This window comes from Humulus lupulus, chromosome X (assembly GCF_963169125.1).
Source record: "Humulus lupulus chromosome X, drHumLupu1.1, whole genome shotgun sequence".
NCBI lineage: Eukaryota > Viridiplantae > Streptophyta > Magnoliopsida > Rosales > Cannabaceae > Humulus > Humulus lupulus.
In genome coordinates this window covers 81,905,766-81,918,862 of record NC_084802.1, presented here as the reverse complement: position 1 = coordinate 81,918,862, position 13,097 = coordinate 81,905,766, and positions in this window count along the sequence as shown.

Here is a 13,097-nt window from a genome sequence, read left to right as displayed (position 1 = left end):
AACCATAGGCCGACCACCCGGAACCCTAAATTTTGTTTCCTTGTATTTCTTCACTTTTGCTCCTTAGTATTGGATATGCCCCCAGCTATTGGCCTATATGGTTCGTGGTGGGGAGCTTCATTACGTCGATATACTAACTTTACTTTTTGCCATTTCTTTGTTGCAGATGTCAAGCTCCTCTTCGTCTGACAAGTCTTTGAGCGAGCAAACTCCCCAAGCGCTATTGGAAAGTGTGAAAAGGACTCTCCCCCATTCCACTCTATTATTATTCAGTTACAAAGATTTCTTGAAAAGGTATAGCCCAATGGCGAGAGTAAAACAAACAACTCAGCAACCCTCCGAAGATAATCCTTATATTGTCAGGCACATCACTCAGGGCTCTTTTCCTGGCTGTTCTTAGATCTCTTCTTCTCAACGAAGTCTGTCTGGTCAGCGAGACTCCTCACAATGCCCTTTGCACTAGGATACCAATCGGGTTCCCCATCACTATAATTCTCAGGGAGAATATACTGAGGGATCTCATTACCAGGCTACTCACCCTCAGGGGCATTCTATTCACAGGTTTCACCCTAAGGTGGCTCGCCCTTCTCCCAAGAGCAAGATAGTCTCGCCAGCTGCGCAACAGAAGAAGAGATGACAAAAAGAGTTCCATTCATCAGATTCTGGGGCCACCTTTGCCAATAAGATCATATGGAAACCGGTTGAGAAGACTCGGCCTACTGATTACAAGGTGGTTTAGTGAAAAGGGGATACCTCTAATATGACTAAAGAGAAGGTAAAGAACTTAAGGAAGTCCTTTGACCTTTCTGGTGTTTCCATTACTATCACTGGTCCGGATAACAGAGTTGAGGACCCCCCCCCCCTTTGGGTATGTGTGCTTGGACACGCTCTACCATTAAGTCCGGTGCCCTACTTTCTCTTCATCTGTATTTTCAAAGCGTGGCGGATTATTTTGGTATTAGTCCTTCTTAGTTGGCTCCCAACGCTATCTTGGTGTTATCTGCATTGTACATATCAATCATCGTAGAAAATGGGCTGCTTCTGTACCTCACAAGATCCACTATTTGTTTGATCTGTAGACGAACCCTTCTCAGTGCAACTCAGGGTACTTCCACTTCCACAATTATACAAGCGAAGGTACCGACACTTTCTTGGAAGAGATCTCTGGAAACAACAAGGCGTTTAGTTATGGCGACAACTATTTCTTCACAAAACATGTAGAGGCCAACTACTCCAAGTTTAAGCATGTCGGCCCTTTTTAAAGACCGCTCCTGACCCAAGCCATGACTGTTAAGGCCAAGGAATAGATTTCCATGACCCCTGAGGAGAAGAACATCAAAGTTCTCGTTACTTCAAAGAACCTTAGGAAGGTCGAGCTATTTCCTTCTACTGTCGTCGATGTCCAGATGAAGATTGTACCGAGCTTGTGAATGCCATAGACTCCCTGAGGCCTATTCATATCGAGGAGGTACCCTCTTCGCCCTTGTTAGCTGGACACGAGGGTGATGAGGTGGGTGCATCCGCGCACTCACTACTTGCTTCAGATGACTTTGATGAAGTCATGTTCAAACCTGAATCTCATTTAGAAGGTTCGACACTTTTATCATCTGTACTTTATGTTTCATTTGTGTTTGATATCTTGCTAATGTTTCATCTTCTTTTGCAGGTTCAGATATGTTTGACTTTGTTCACACCCAACAAAGTTCGACTCCAACCGAGACTAGCCCTTCCGTTTGAGCGGCCAAAAGGGCCAAGGTTAAGCCAGAGTCGATAACGGAGGTCCCTCCCAAGGCACCTCCTTCGGCTCCACTGGCATCTAGTTCTATTGCAGAAGTAGAGCCGTCCTTACCCATGTCGGTTCCTCCCAGTACCTCTGATGCGGGTACATTCAGAGTGTAAGTCCTCTCAGGTTTTCTTTTTGTCCTGTTAGCTTGTGTGTTGATGTTATCTAACACTTGTATGTTTTTTGCAGGCGCTGATGTTGGTCTCCCATATCTGTGATAGGTCTGTGGAGTATACCTCTACCTTTTCCAACCTCTGTTCTGAGCTTGGAGTTGTCCGCCAAGAGGTACTGGACCTTAGGCATGTTCTTGGCTCTAGGGATGCAGACATTGCTTTGAAAGATGAAGAGATCAGGACTCTCTGCAGTATCATGGAGCTTAAACAGCAGAAAGAGACCGAGTTGACTCTTAGGGTAGCCTAGATGGAGGGGAAACTTGCTGATCAACTCAAATAGTCTGAAGCTAAGAAAGAGAAGTTGATTGCTGACATTGACCAACTGTGGAAGGATGCTCTTGTCAAGAAGGAGCAAGAGGTCAAGGCTGCCCAGCACAAGACACGAGAGGAGTATTCAGAGGCTACTTTCTCTTGCTTCTACTTAATCTGGAAGTCCAACAAAGATCTAAACTTGGATTTCCTTCTCGAGAAGACGCGAGTGAAAGAGCTTAAGAAGTGTCTGGCTCATGAGGCTGCCGAGGCTTAGGGTGGTCTTTCAGATGATTCTCCTTGCCCTAGTTAGTCTTCTTTTGGTCTTTTATTGTTTTTCTTTCCTTTTGTGCCATTGGTGGGGCACCTTGTACTTGACAGTTTCTACATATGAAATTTTATGTCTTTATGTTTTTTTGTTATGAGTACTCAACGTATTGATTGAAATTTTTATTTCCAATGCTTACTAAGTATATCAACTCACAACCGTCATTGGTTCAGGTATCAATATACTCTGAACACATGTATTTCACTTGCCATACTAACCTTACTCCTTCACGTTTTTCATGCTAACAGCCATAGTAATGTGAGTAGTACGATACTTCACCAAGTACAATGAACAAAACGGTCAAGTCGACCATGCCATGGGTGATAGGCCAACCACCCTATAGGGTTGATGGATTGGCCGACCATCCTATAAGGGACATGGCTAGGAGTCTCCCTACCAATGCCTTTTTAGTTTTTGTTTTTTGCACTTTCGAAACATATGTTGAACAAATGTCCTAGAAAAACTTGAGCTTGCTTAGTACTTAGGGTCACGTCCTCATTGCTTGTGTATACCCCGATCGGTATGTACTATATGCCCCCAAGGAACATGGGTTTAAAAGCCTTGGTCACTTGCTATTTGACCATGCCTTGCTTCAAGCGTTTAGACGCATAGTACTATCCTTTTCACCCAATGATGGAAGCAGCAAATTCTTGACCCTCATTGGTAGTCGGGTGATGGTTTCATAATCAGTAGTAATGATACTTATACACAGATGCAGATTGTGTAGCAAGTTTCGATCACGATCCATGTAATCTCTCGTGTGCTCATTATAATGATTATAGACAGAAGTGTCTAAGTTAGACCAATCGGGTCTTGATGGGCTAATCGATCCAGTAACGAATCTTAGATCAAATTATTGATCGGTCTCTCAAGGACCAGATTCAATTATGATCTAATGATGGCGACTGGTCTTCGGACCAGTCTCTTTTTTGATCGTATAGGTCGATAGGTTCCTCAAGAACCAAGATCGATCATGATCAAATAATGGCGACTGGTCCTCAGACTAGTCTCTTTTGTTGATCGTATGGGTCAATAGGTTCCTCAAGAACCAGGATCAAACATGATCAAATAATTTGGTGACAAGGTCCCAGGACCGGTCTCTCTTGTTAATCGTATGGTTCAATAGGTTCCTTAAGAACCAAGATCGAACATGATCAAATAATTTGGCGACAAGGTCCTAGGACCAGTCTCTCATTTGGATCGTATGGGTCGATAGGCTCCTCAAGAACCAAGATCGAACATGATCCATATTGGTGACAGGTCCTCGAACCAGTCTCTTTTTTGGATCTTATGGGTTGATAAGTCCCTCGAGGACCAGAATCGAACATGATCCAATAATTTGATGACAAGGTCCTAGGACTTGTCTCTCTTTTGGATCGTATGGGTTGATAGGTCCCTCAAGGACCAAAATCGAACATGATCCGATGGGGTTGACAGGTCTAAAGTGACCAGTCCCTCGTTGAAAGAAATTTAAAGAATTAAGTGAAACTTAAGAAATTAAATTCATTCATTCATTGAAGCACAATGGCTGTTACATAGTGTAACGCCCTACTTCCTTAGAGCCGTTACTCAGTGAGTTTAAAACGTGCATTTAACTCGCTAATCAAGGTTTTAAGACAAAAGTGTAATTAAACCATAAACAGAGTCATAAACTTTGAAAATAATTCCATTTACTAAAAATCATAAAGCGTTTAACATTCGGGATCCCAAAATACTGTTTAGAAATATTTACAACTCAAAAATATAACCAGAGATGGCTAAATGACAAAATCTAGGTTTAGTACAATCATCTCCCAAAATACCCCTGGCCGTGGCAGCCAGGCAGGCCAAACATGTACGCGCCGCTTCACGCTCTCCGTACTCATGGTTGGTCGACTTTCCCCTTGCCCTTACCTGCACCACAGAGCACCCATGAGCCGAAGCCCAGCAAGAAAACCCTCACAAGCCGTTCATTCACATATATGCACACATAGCATAATTAAGTATATAGTTAAACATGAATAAATACAATCAAAGGGGCTATGCCCTACAACACAATCATTTAGGGTCGTGCCCTGCAACATAATCATATAGGGTCGTGCCCTGCAACATAAGCTCTATGGGTACAGCAGTCTTCTTACCTGTGTCCCGAGCTTTCCAAGCACCGATGTCCCGAGCACAGTCCCCTAGTCTGAGCCTCGCTGAAACCCTAGTCACAATGCACCAACAATATCCATCCATCAAGGTATAATCCATTAAATAACTTTGGGTCATAATTCTAGTCTCTAGGACCTTGAATTCTATCAATTCGGGTGATAGAATCCATCCCAAGCCTTAACCTTTGAACTCCCAAGCCTAATCTCTCTAAAGCCCAAAAATGCACTAAGATCTGCGGCCCCATGAGGCCATGCCGCGGCCCGCCCCCAACCAGAGACCAACCCCAAAACAGGGCAGGCGTGCCGTAGCTCAAGCAAGGGCATGTCGCGGCCCGCCCTTCATCCTGGCCACCAAAATGCTTCAGAGGGCCATGGCTCAGCAAGAACAATGCCACGGGCCGACCCTTCGAACCCAGAAAAATCCTCCATTTTTTCCACAAAAACCCATCCAATTAACCCTAAAATCAACCCAACAACTCAAGCTAACCATCACAGAAGTTATATCATGAACTCAGTAACAAAACCTAACAAGAATTCTAGCTCAAAACCTCATCAAACTCAAAGATGATTCTTCATCCAATTAACATGCAATACTCTAAAATATCAGCAGAAAACCAATATAATTCATCAAGTTAAAGGCTTACCTTTGCTTAATTACATCTTTGAGCTAATCTTCTATGTTCCAAGCTTTAATCCCCCCAAGCTCCAGCCTTGAATTCTGAGTTTCCTAGCTTAATCTCCTCAAAGTTTCCCTTGGTATGGCCTAGAGAACGAGAGAGTAAAGAAGAAGTTTGGGTCGGTTTCTCCAAGTTTCTGAGCACTTCTCCAATTTTGTTTTATTTAACTTAAGTTTCTAAGGTTACCTCAAAGCTCGGGGTGCCAAAAACGTCCCCGAGGGCAAAATGGTAAATTTTCCCAATTTTCCCTCCTAAACATTCTAACCTCAAATATATCTCCAAATATTTATTTCCATAACCCGATAACCACATAAAATTTCTAATATCCGAAATACCCCTCGACTCGCCCTGAGTCGGATTTTCGACCCCGCTGTGACTTTCTGGCTAACAGCTCCCTAGGACTGTCTCAGATCGTGCAACACAAATATATCATGAGCATATCACAATTATTACAATTATCACATTTATGCCCTCAACGGGCTAAAGTTACAAACATGGCCCTAATAACCAAACGGGGCCCACATGCATATTTAATTCACCTAAACATGCATTTCTAATCACATACTCACACAAATTCACATATTAGCACACAAAATCACTCATCGCCCTCCAGGCAAGCTAATCAAGGCCCTAAGCCTTATTAGCAAATTTGGGTCGTTACACATATATAATTCAAAAATAATACATTTACAAATTAAAACTTGTGCACTGCTGAAGAGCTTCACTAATAGTACCGGCGGAGGTGTTCGCCATTCCAGTAGTTTTTGAATAGTTCTCCATTCAGTTGAGCTATCTTGTATGTCCCTGGTGGGATCACCTTCTTCACAAGGTATGGCCCTTCCCAATTAGGTCCTAATACCCTGCTGCAGTGTCCTTAGTGTTTAGGAACACCCTCATGAGTACTAAATCTCCAACTTGGAATTTTCGGTCCTTCACCCTGGAGTTGAAGTATCTGGCCACTTTTTTTTGGTGTGTTGCAACTCTGAGACTTGCCTTTTCTCGTCTTTCTTCGAATAAATCGAGCGACTCTTCTATTAGTTGATGGTTCCTTCCTTGATCGTATGTCTCTCGTCTATGCGATGGGGGAGTGAGTTCAACTGACAACACGGCTTCATAACCAAATGCCAAAGAGAATTGTGTATGGCCCATTGTTGTTCGAGCCGTTGTTCGATGTGACCATAGGACCTCCAGAAGTATTTTTGGCCAGGCCCCTTTGGCTTGTTCAAGTTGTTTCTTCAGAGTGTCTTAGATAGTCTTGTTCACTGCTTCTACTTGACCATTGGCTTGGGGATGTACTACCGAGAAAAATCTCTTTGTGATCCATGCCTTGTACAAAACTTAGTGAACATATCACTGTCGAATTGAGTCTCATTGTTCGAGACTATCTTCTTCGATAGACCGAATCGACATATAATATTCTTTACCACAAAGTCTAATAATTTCTTCGAGGTGATGGTGGTAAGCGGTTCTGCTTCAGTCCATTTGGTGGAGTAGTCTACGACTACAACAAAAATTGGACTCCTCCTCTTCCCGTGGGTAGCTTCTTGATCATGTCAATTCCCCATATAGCGAAGGGCCAAGGGATTTTCATTTGTGTTAATTCATTAGGTGTCACCCAAGGTATCTTGGAGAACATCTGACACTTGTGGCATCTTCTGACATACTCCATCGAGTCTTCATTCATCGTGGCCAAATGTATCCTTACCTTAGGATTTTCTTTGATAAGTTCTTCCCCCCAGCGTAATCTCCACAAAACCCCTCGTGTACCTCGATCATTAATAGCTTTGACTTCTCTGGTGTAACGCACCTTAGCAGTGGTAGAGAGTACCCTTGTTGGTACAGGACCCCTTTGACTATCATATATCGTGCAGCTTATCTCACCAACTTCCTTGTTTTGTTTCGATCATTGGGTACTATTCCTTGGTTGAGATAGTTAATAATATGGGTCATCCATGTATCTCCTAACTCAATAGGCAGTTCCCCCTGCTCGGTTATGCTTCTTTCTGTCAAGTATTCGACGGGAACGGCATTCAGGGTGTCCACATCTTTGGCACTGGCAAGATTGGCTAAGGCATCGGCATTGGCATTCTGCTCCCTCAAGACTTGTGTAATTGAGTATCTCTTGAACTGTGCCAACAAGTCCTTCACCTTGTTCATGTATTGCACCATCCTTAGTCCATTGGCTTGATACTCCCCCAGTACCTGGTACACTACTAGTTGGGAATCGTTGAATATATCCAGGGATTGTGCATGCACATCCCGAGATAAGCGTAATCCTGCTAGCAATGTCTCGTACTCAACCTCATTGTTTGAAGCGTTGAATCCAAATCTGAGAGCGCAGTGGATTCAATGATTCTCTAGAGTGATCAGTATGATTCCTACACTGAGTTGTGTTCAATGGATTCTCCATCAACATATAGCTTCCATGCGGGAGTATCTCCTTCCTTCTCGGTATCTCCATTCTCCAATTGGTAGGAAGGGTCTTCAAGGTTGGTACCTTTGGCTATGAAGTTTGCCAATGTTTGTCCTTTTATCATCGTCCTCAGATGATAAGTGATATCAAATTGTCCTAACTCCACCGTCTATTTGAGTAACCGTCCCGAGGCCTCTGGCTTCTGAAGAACTTGTCATAGTGGTTGATTGGTTAGGACTCGGATCGAGTGAGCATGGAAGAATGGATGCAGCTTCTGAGAGGCGATTACTATACAGTAGGCTAGCTTTTCAAAAGAGGGATACCTAGACTCCGCACCTACTAGCCTTTTACTGATATAGTACACAGGGTCCTGTACCCTGTCCTCTTCTTTCACCAAAGCAGTGCTGATTGCATGCTCGATGATTGCCAAATAGATGAATTGTACTTCACCATCTATTGGCTTCGCTTGGACGGGAGGTTGAGCGAGATGCTCATTCAAGTCTTGGAAGGCTTTCTCGCAGTCCTCGGTCCATTGGATCTTCTTGCTGCCCCTTTTTAACATAAAGAAAGGGACACACTTATCCGTAGACTTCAATATTAACCTACTGAGGGCAGCTACTCTCCCTGCTAAGATTTGCACGTCTTTAATTGTGGTAGGTGACTTCATGTCGATCAATGCTTTGATCTTCTCGGTGTTAACCTCTTTTCCACGTGAATTGACTATGTATTCGAGAAACTTACCAGAACCAACTCCAAATGAGCACTTGAGAGGATTTAACTTCATGTGATACTTTCTAAGTATTGCAATGCATTCCTCCAAGTCTTGAGCATGCCCTCCAACTTCTTTGGACTTGACCAACATGTCATCAACATATACCTCCATATTTTTGCCGATCAAGCCTCGGAACATGCCATTCACTAAATGCTGGTAGGTGGCTCCTGCGTTCTTCAAGCTAGATGGCCTTACCTTATAACAGTACAATCCCTTGTCTGTCCAAAAGCTGGTATGTTCCTCATCGGGAGGGTGCATACTTATCTGATTATACCCAGAATATGCATCCATGAACGAGAGTATTTCATTTCCTGCAGTTGCATCGACTAGTTGGTCTATTCTGGGTAGTGGGAAGCAGTCTTTGGGGTAGTCCTTGTTCAGATCTGTGAAGTCCACACATGTCCTCCACTTCCCATTTGGTTTTGGGACTAGCATGGGGTTTGATACCTAGTATGGGTAGTAGGCCTCACTTATAAAACTGTTTTCCTTGAGACACCCGACCTCTTCCTTCAGGGCTTGAGATCGACCTTTGTCAAGCAGTCTCCTTTTTGGTTCCACCAGTGGGTAGTTTTTGTCCACATTGACGACATGTCTTATCATGGACAGAGAAATTCCAACCATGTCCTTATGTGACCAGGCAAAGACGTCTTGGTTCTTCTATAAAAATTCTACCAACTGTGCCTTAATTTCCACCTCTAGTTCATTCCCGAATTTGATTACTCTAGTCGGGTCCTCCTCATCTAGTAGGACTTCATCAAGATCTTCGACTAGTTCTACCCCCATGACGTCATCCCCAAAGCGAGGATTGATGTCTTTTCCCTCGCTTTGGGAAAGTTGTTACAATAAAATATCTTCGTTAAAAGGAGCCCTCGGCTCCAGTAGAATGTTTCATTCAATGTCAACTTCCATGTTGACAACCTCATTGGTTCCTTATTTCCCTTCGCAATAGGTCACCACCATGTTTTTTACGGATGGTCCATTCTTGGCTTTGACCACTGACACGTTATAGAATTCCCATGCCTCCCTTCGGTTACCTTGTACGCATCATTGCCCTGCGCTTGTGGGGAACTTCAAAGATTGATGCCAGATAGACATTGCTACGTGTACTTCCATCAGGAGGGGTCTCCCAATCACTACGTTGTAAGCCGATGAGCAATCTACCACCAGGAACTCCGTCATCACAGTCTCATGCCTAGGGGCATCCCCCACAGTGAGTGGTAGTTTAATAGTTCCTACTGGTGCTAGGCATTCTCATGTGAACTCATATATCACTTGGGAACAAGGTGTCAAGTCCTTGACCATGAGCTTCATCTTCTCGAGGGATGATTTATAGATGATATCTACTGAGCTTCCTGTATCCACCAAGAATTTGTTCACTCGGGCATTGGCGATTTGAATGGTAAGGACCAGAGGGTCATTGTGGGGGTACCTCACGTGCCTAGCGTCATCCTCCATAAAAGTGAGAGTTTCATTTTCATACTTCGGATTTTTTGGAGACCGCTCCTCAATTGCCATGCACTAGGAAGACCCCCCTACCTCCTGTCTTAGGGTCCTTGCATATCGCTCACGAGCGTTGTTACTATTTCCTTCTATGTGGGGCCCTCCACATATGGTATCCAATGTGAAGTCCACTACCGCTGACTCCAGTGGTGGACTACTTTGCCTTCGAAACTTTAGATTCCTACTTGGGGTTTCAGTCTTGACTCGGTACCTCGAGAGTTTTCTTGATCGGAGGAGAAACTCTATCTCATTCTTCAGTTGTTTGCACTCATTTGTGTTGTGCCCATAATCATTATGGAACTGACAAAACTTTGTCCCTCTTTCCTTCTGAGCGCAAGGGTGGTGGCTTTTGGTATGGTACCTCCTGGTATGTTGCCAAGTAAATCTCGGCCCTTGTTGCAGTCAGGACAGTATAGTTGGTGAACCTGGGCTGGTAGGGTTAATTCTTAGGTTGTTTTTCAGTTGGCACCGACTTTGCCTTATTTTATCCACTCTGCTCAGCCGCTGAGGTACACCTCTTCTTACCGGTGCCCCCATTGGTGCCCTGAGGGTTTGCGTCGTTCTTGCTTTCCTTTATAGTGGTCAGATGGTTTATGCCTTTTTCTTCCTTCATGATAGCGTCATCTAGCTTCATGTATTTGTCTACTCGGTCCTGGAACTCCTGCAAGGTGTTGATGGGGTTTCTGTGGATGCTATCCCACAAGGGACTACGATAAATGATTCCTGTCGAGATGGAAACGAACTTTCCTTCATATCCTACCGTGGATGTTCGGTTTGCTTCTCTCATGAATCTTTGGATGTAGTCTTTCAGGGATTCATCCTTCCCTTGCTTGATATCAGCTAGGTGATTGGCATAAATTGGTTGAATCCGTCTGGCACTGAAGACCTTGCAAAATTCCTTCCTGAACTACTCCCATGAAGTGATAGATCCAGGTTTGAATTTCCAATACCATTCCTATGTTGTGTCAGAGAGAGTGGTAGGGAAACCATGCACCTACAATCATGCTCAACACCAAGTAACTCCATCTGATCCTTGAACTTTCCAATGTGTCGCAATGGGTCCTCCATCCCAGTGTATGTTGAAAGTTTTGGGGTCTTGTACTTCGGTGGTGGCTGGACAGCTTGGATCTTGGCACTCAAAGGAATCACACTTCTATAAACCAACTCGATATCGGAAGGTTTCTTTGCCAGGTCCTGAATAGTCGTGGTGAGTGCATCTATCTAAGCCTACATTGTTGGTGAGATCGCTGCTCTAGGTGGGGTAGACGTCCCCGGAACCCCTTCCTGAGCATTGGTCCTCTTGTTGATGACTTCCCTCAGATCCTGAGGTTGTGCATCTTTCCCGAGCCTATCAAACACGGTATTGGTGTTGTTCATCGGTTCCTTTCCCTTGTGAGAATGAGGGTGTGAGGGTGGTAGGTCCGCCTTGCTCTTGCTGGTGTGATCCTACCCCTGAGCCTCTACTCCTACATGACTCTAAGACTTTGAGCGACCATTTCCATTCCTGTCATCCCTCTCAGATGTCTGACCTTCCTCTTCTGTGTCGTTTCGTCTGTCCCCCTGGTAGGGGGCCTTCGGTTTTGGTAACACTCTTACTCCGAGAGGAAGTGTTATTCTTCTTAGTCATGGAGGAAACAGTCTTGGACTACACATCTTCATCCTGTCTCTGGGAAAGTGGCACTGAGAGCGTCCTTGGGGTTCGACTCCTCCCCTAGGACTCCCTGTTACTGTTGTCACGCATCCCTGCTGCTTTAGCCTGAGTCTCCCTCATCGCTTGAGTAGCAGCCTCAGCATTAGCTCAGGCTAACTGAGTAGCCGCCTCCAAGGCCACAACAGCCTCTGGGTGCCTCTGATCAGCTTCCTGCTCCCTTTGGATCATCATCTGGACCTGCTCATCTATCTCCCGCCATTGTCACCCTTTGGAGGGAAATTTCTGCAGCAAAGGCCTCATGTCTCGCCCGAACTTGCGCCATCTCCTCCTGGTGAGCGTCCTGTGGATCCTCCGCACCAGGTTTATCTCCAACCTCCACCTGAGGTTCGTTAACGGGATCGACGGGACCCTGAGTGGTGGACTGGGTTTTGGAGGCATTGTAAAACTGATGAAAGTGTGTTTTTGATTTCGTACTCTCAATGAAAGCACCAAAATGTTGACCTGTGAAATTGGCCAATAGTCGTATGTACGGTATACAATACCTTTTGAACGAGATAAATATAAATATACCAGAAAGTACAAATATCTAAACAAACACACATAAATTTATAGTGGTTCAGCCCTGTCCTGATGAACAGTGATATCCACTTAGTCTTTAGTATTGAATCACTCGATTGACAATTACAAAAATGAACTGAATAGTTCACTCGTCAGAAATTTGCCCAAAGTTTTCTCTCCAAAAAATATCAGTCCAAAGATCCCCCCCCCCCCCCTTAAATGAAGCCTTGGGTCCTTTATTTATAGTACTCAGGGGCTGTTACATGATCAACAAGACTGGGGGTCGTGGTTGGGTACATGATCATTGGGAGTGGAGATATGTGTCCATTTTCCCATGATTATGAGATTGTGGGTCTTCTTGTTGTTTCTCTGGATTGTGGTTGACGATGCACGATTGAAACCTTCAGGAAAACACTAAGTCTTGGTTGGTCTATGAGACTTAGGTGCTAGGCCTGATGACCCTTTAGAGCTTGGGTGTTAGACTTGTTGATCTTCTGGGTGCTAGGTCTGTTGATTTCAGCTTCAACGAGTGTGAACTTTATCCAGCGAAGTGTATTTGGGAGTTTAGGCCGACCACCCTATGAAGAATAGGGTGGGCCAACCACCCCATCCAGTTCCTAAGCATGCCAGGCCAACCACCCCTAGGGGTCTAGGGCTAGGCTGACCACCACTAGGAGGTTTAGGCCTGGTCGATTTCCCTATAGGTCCTGGACCTATCCATTTTTGTTCATCAGTCTTTTTTCAATACTTTGTCGTTTTTTCATGATTTGTGATGCCACGTGCTGCTTTCTCATTCGCCACGTCATCTCTTGAATTTTGAGGGATAACAATAACTTTTCACTTGGATGTCTTTTGAGG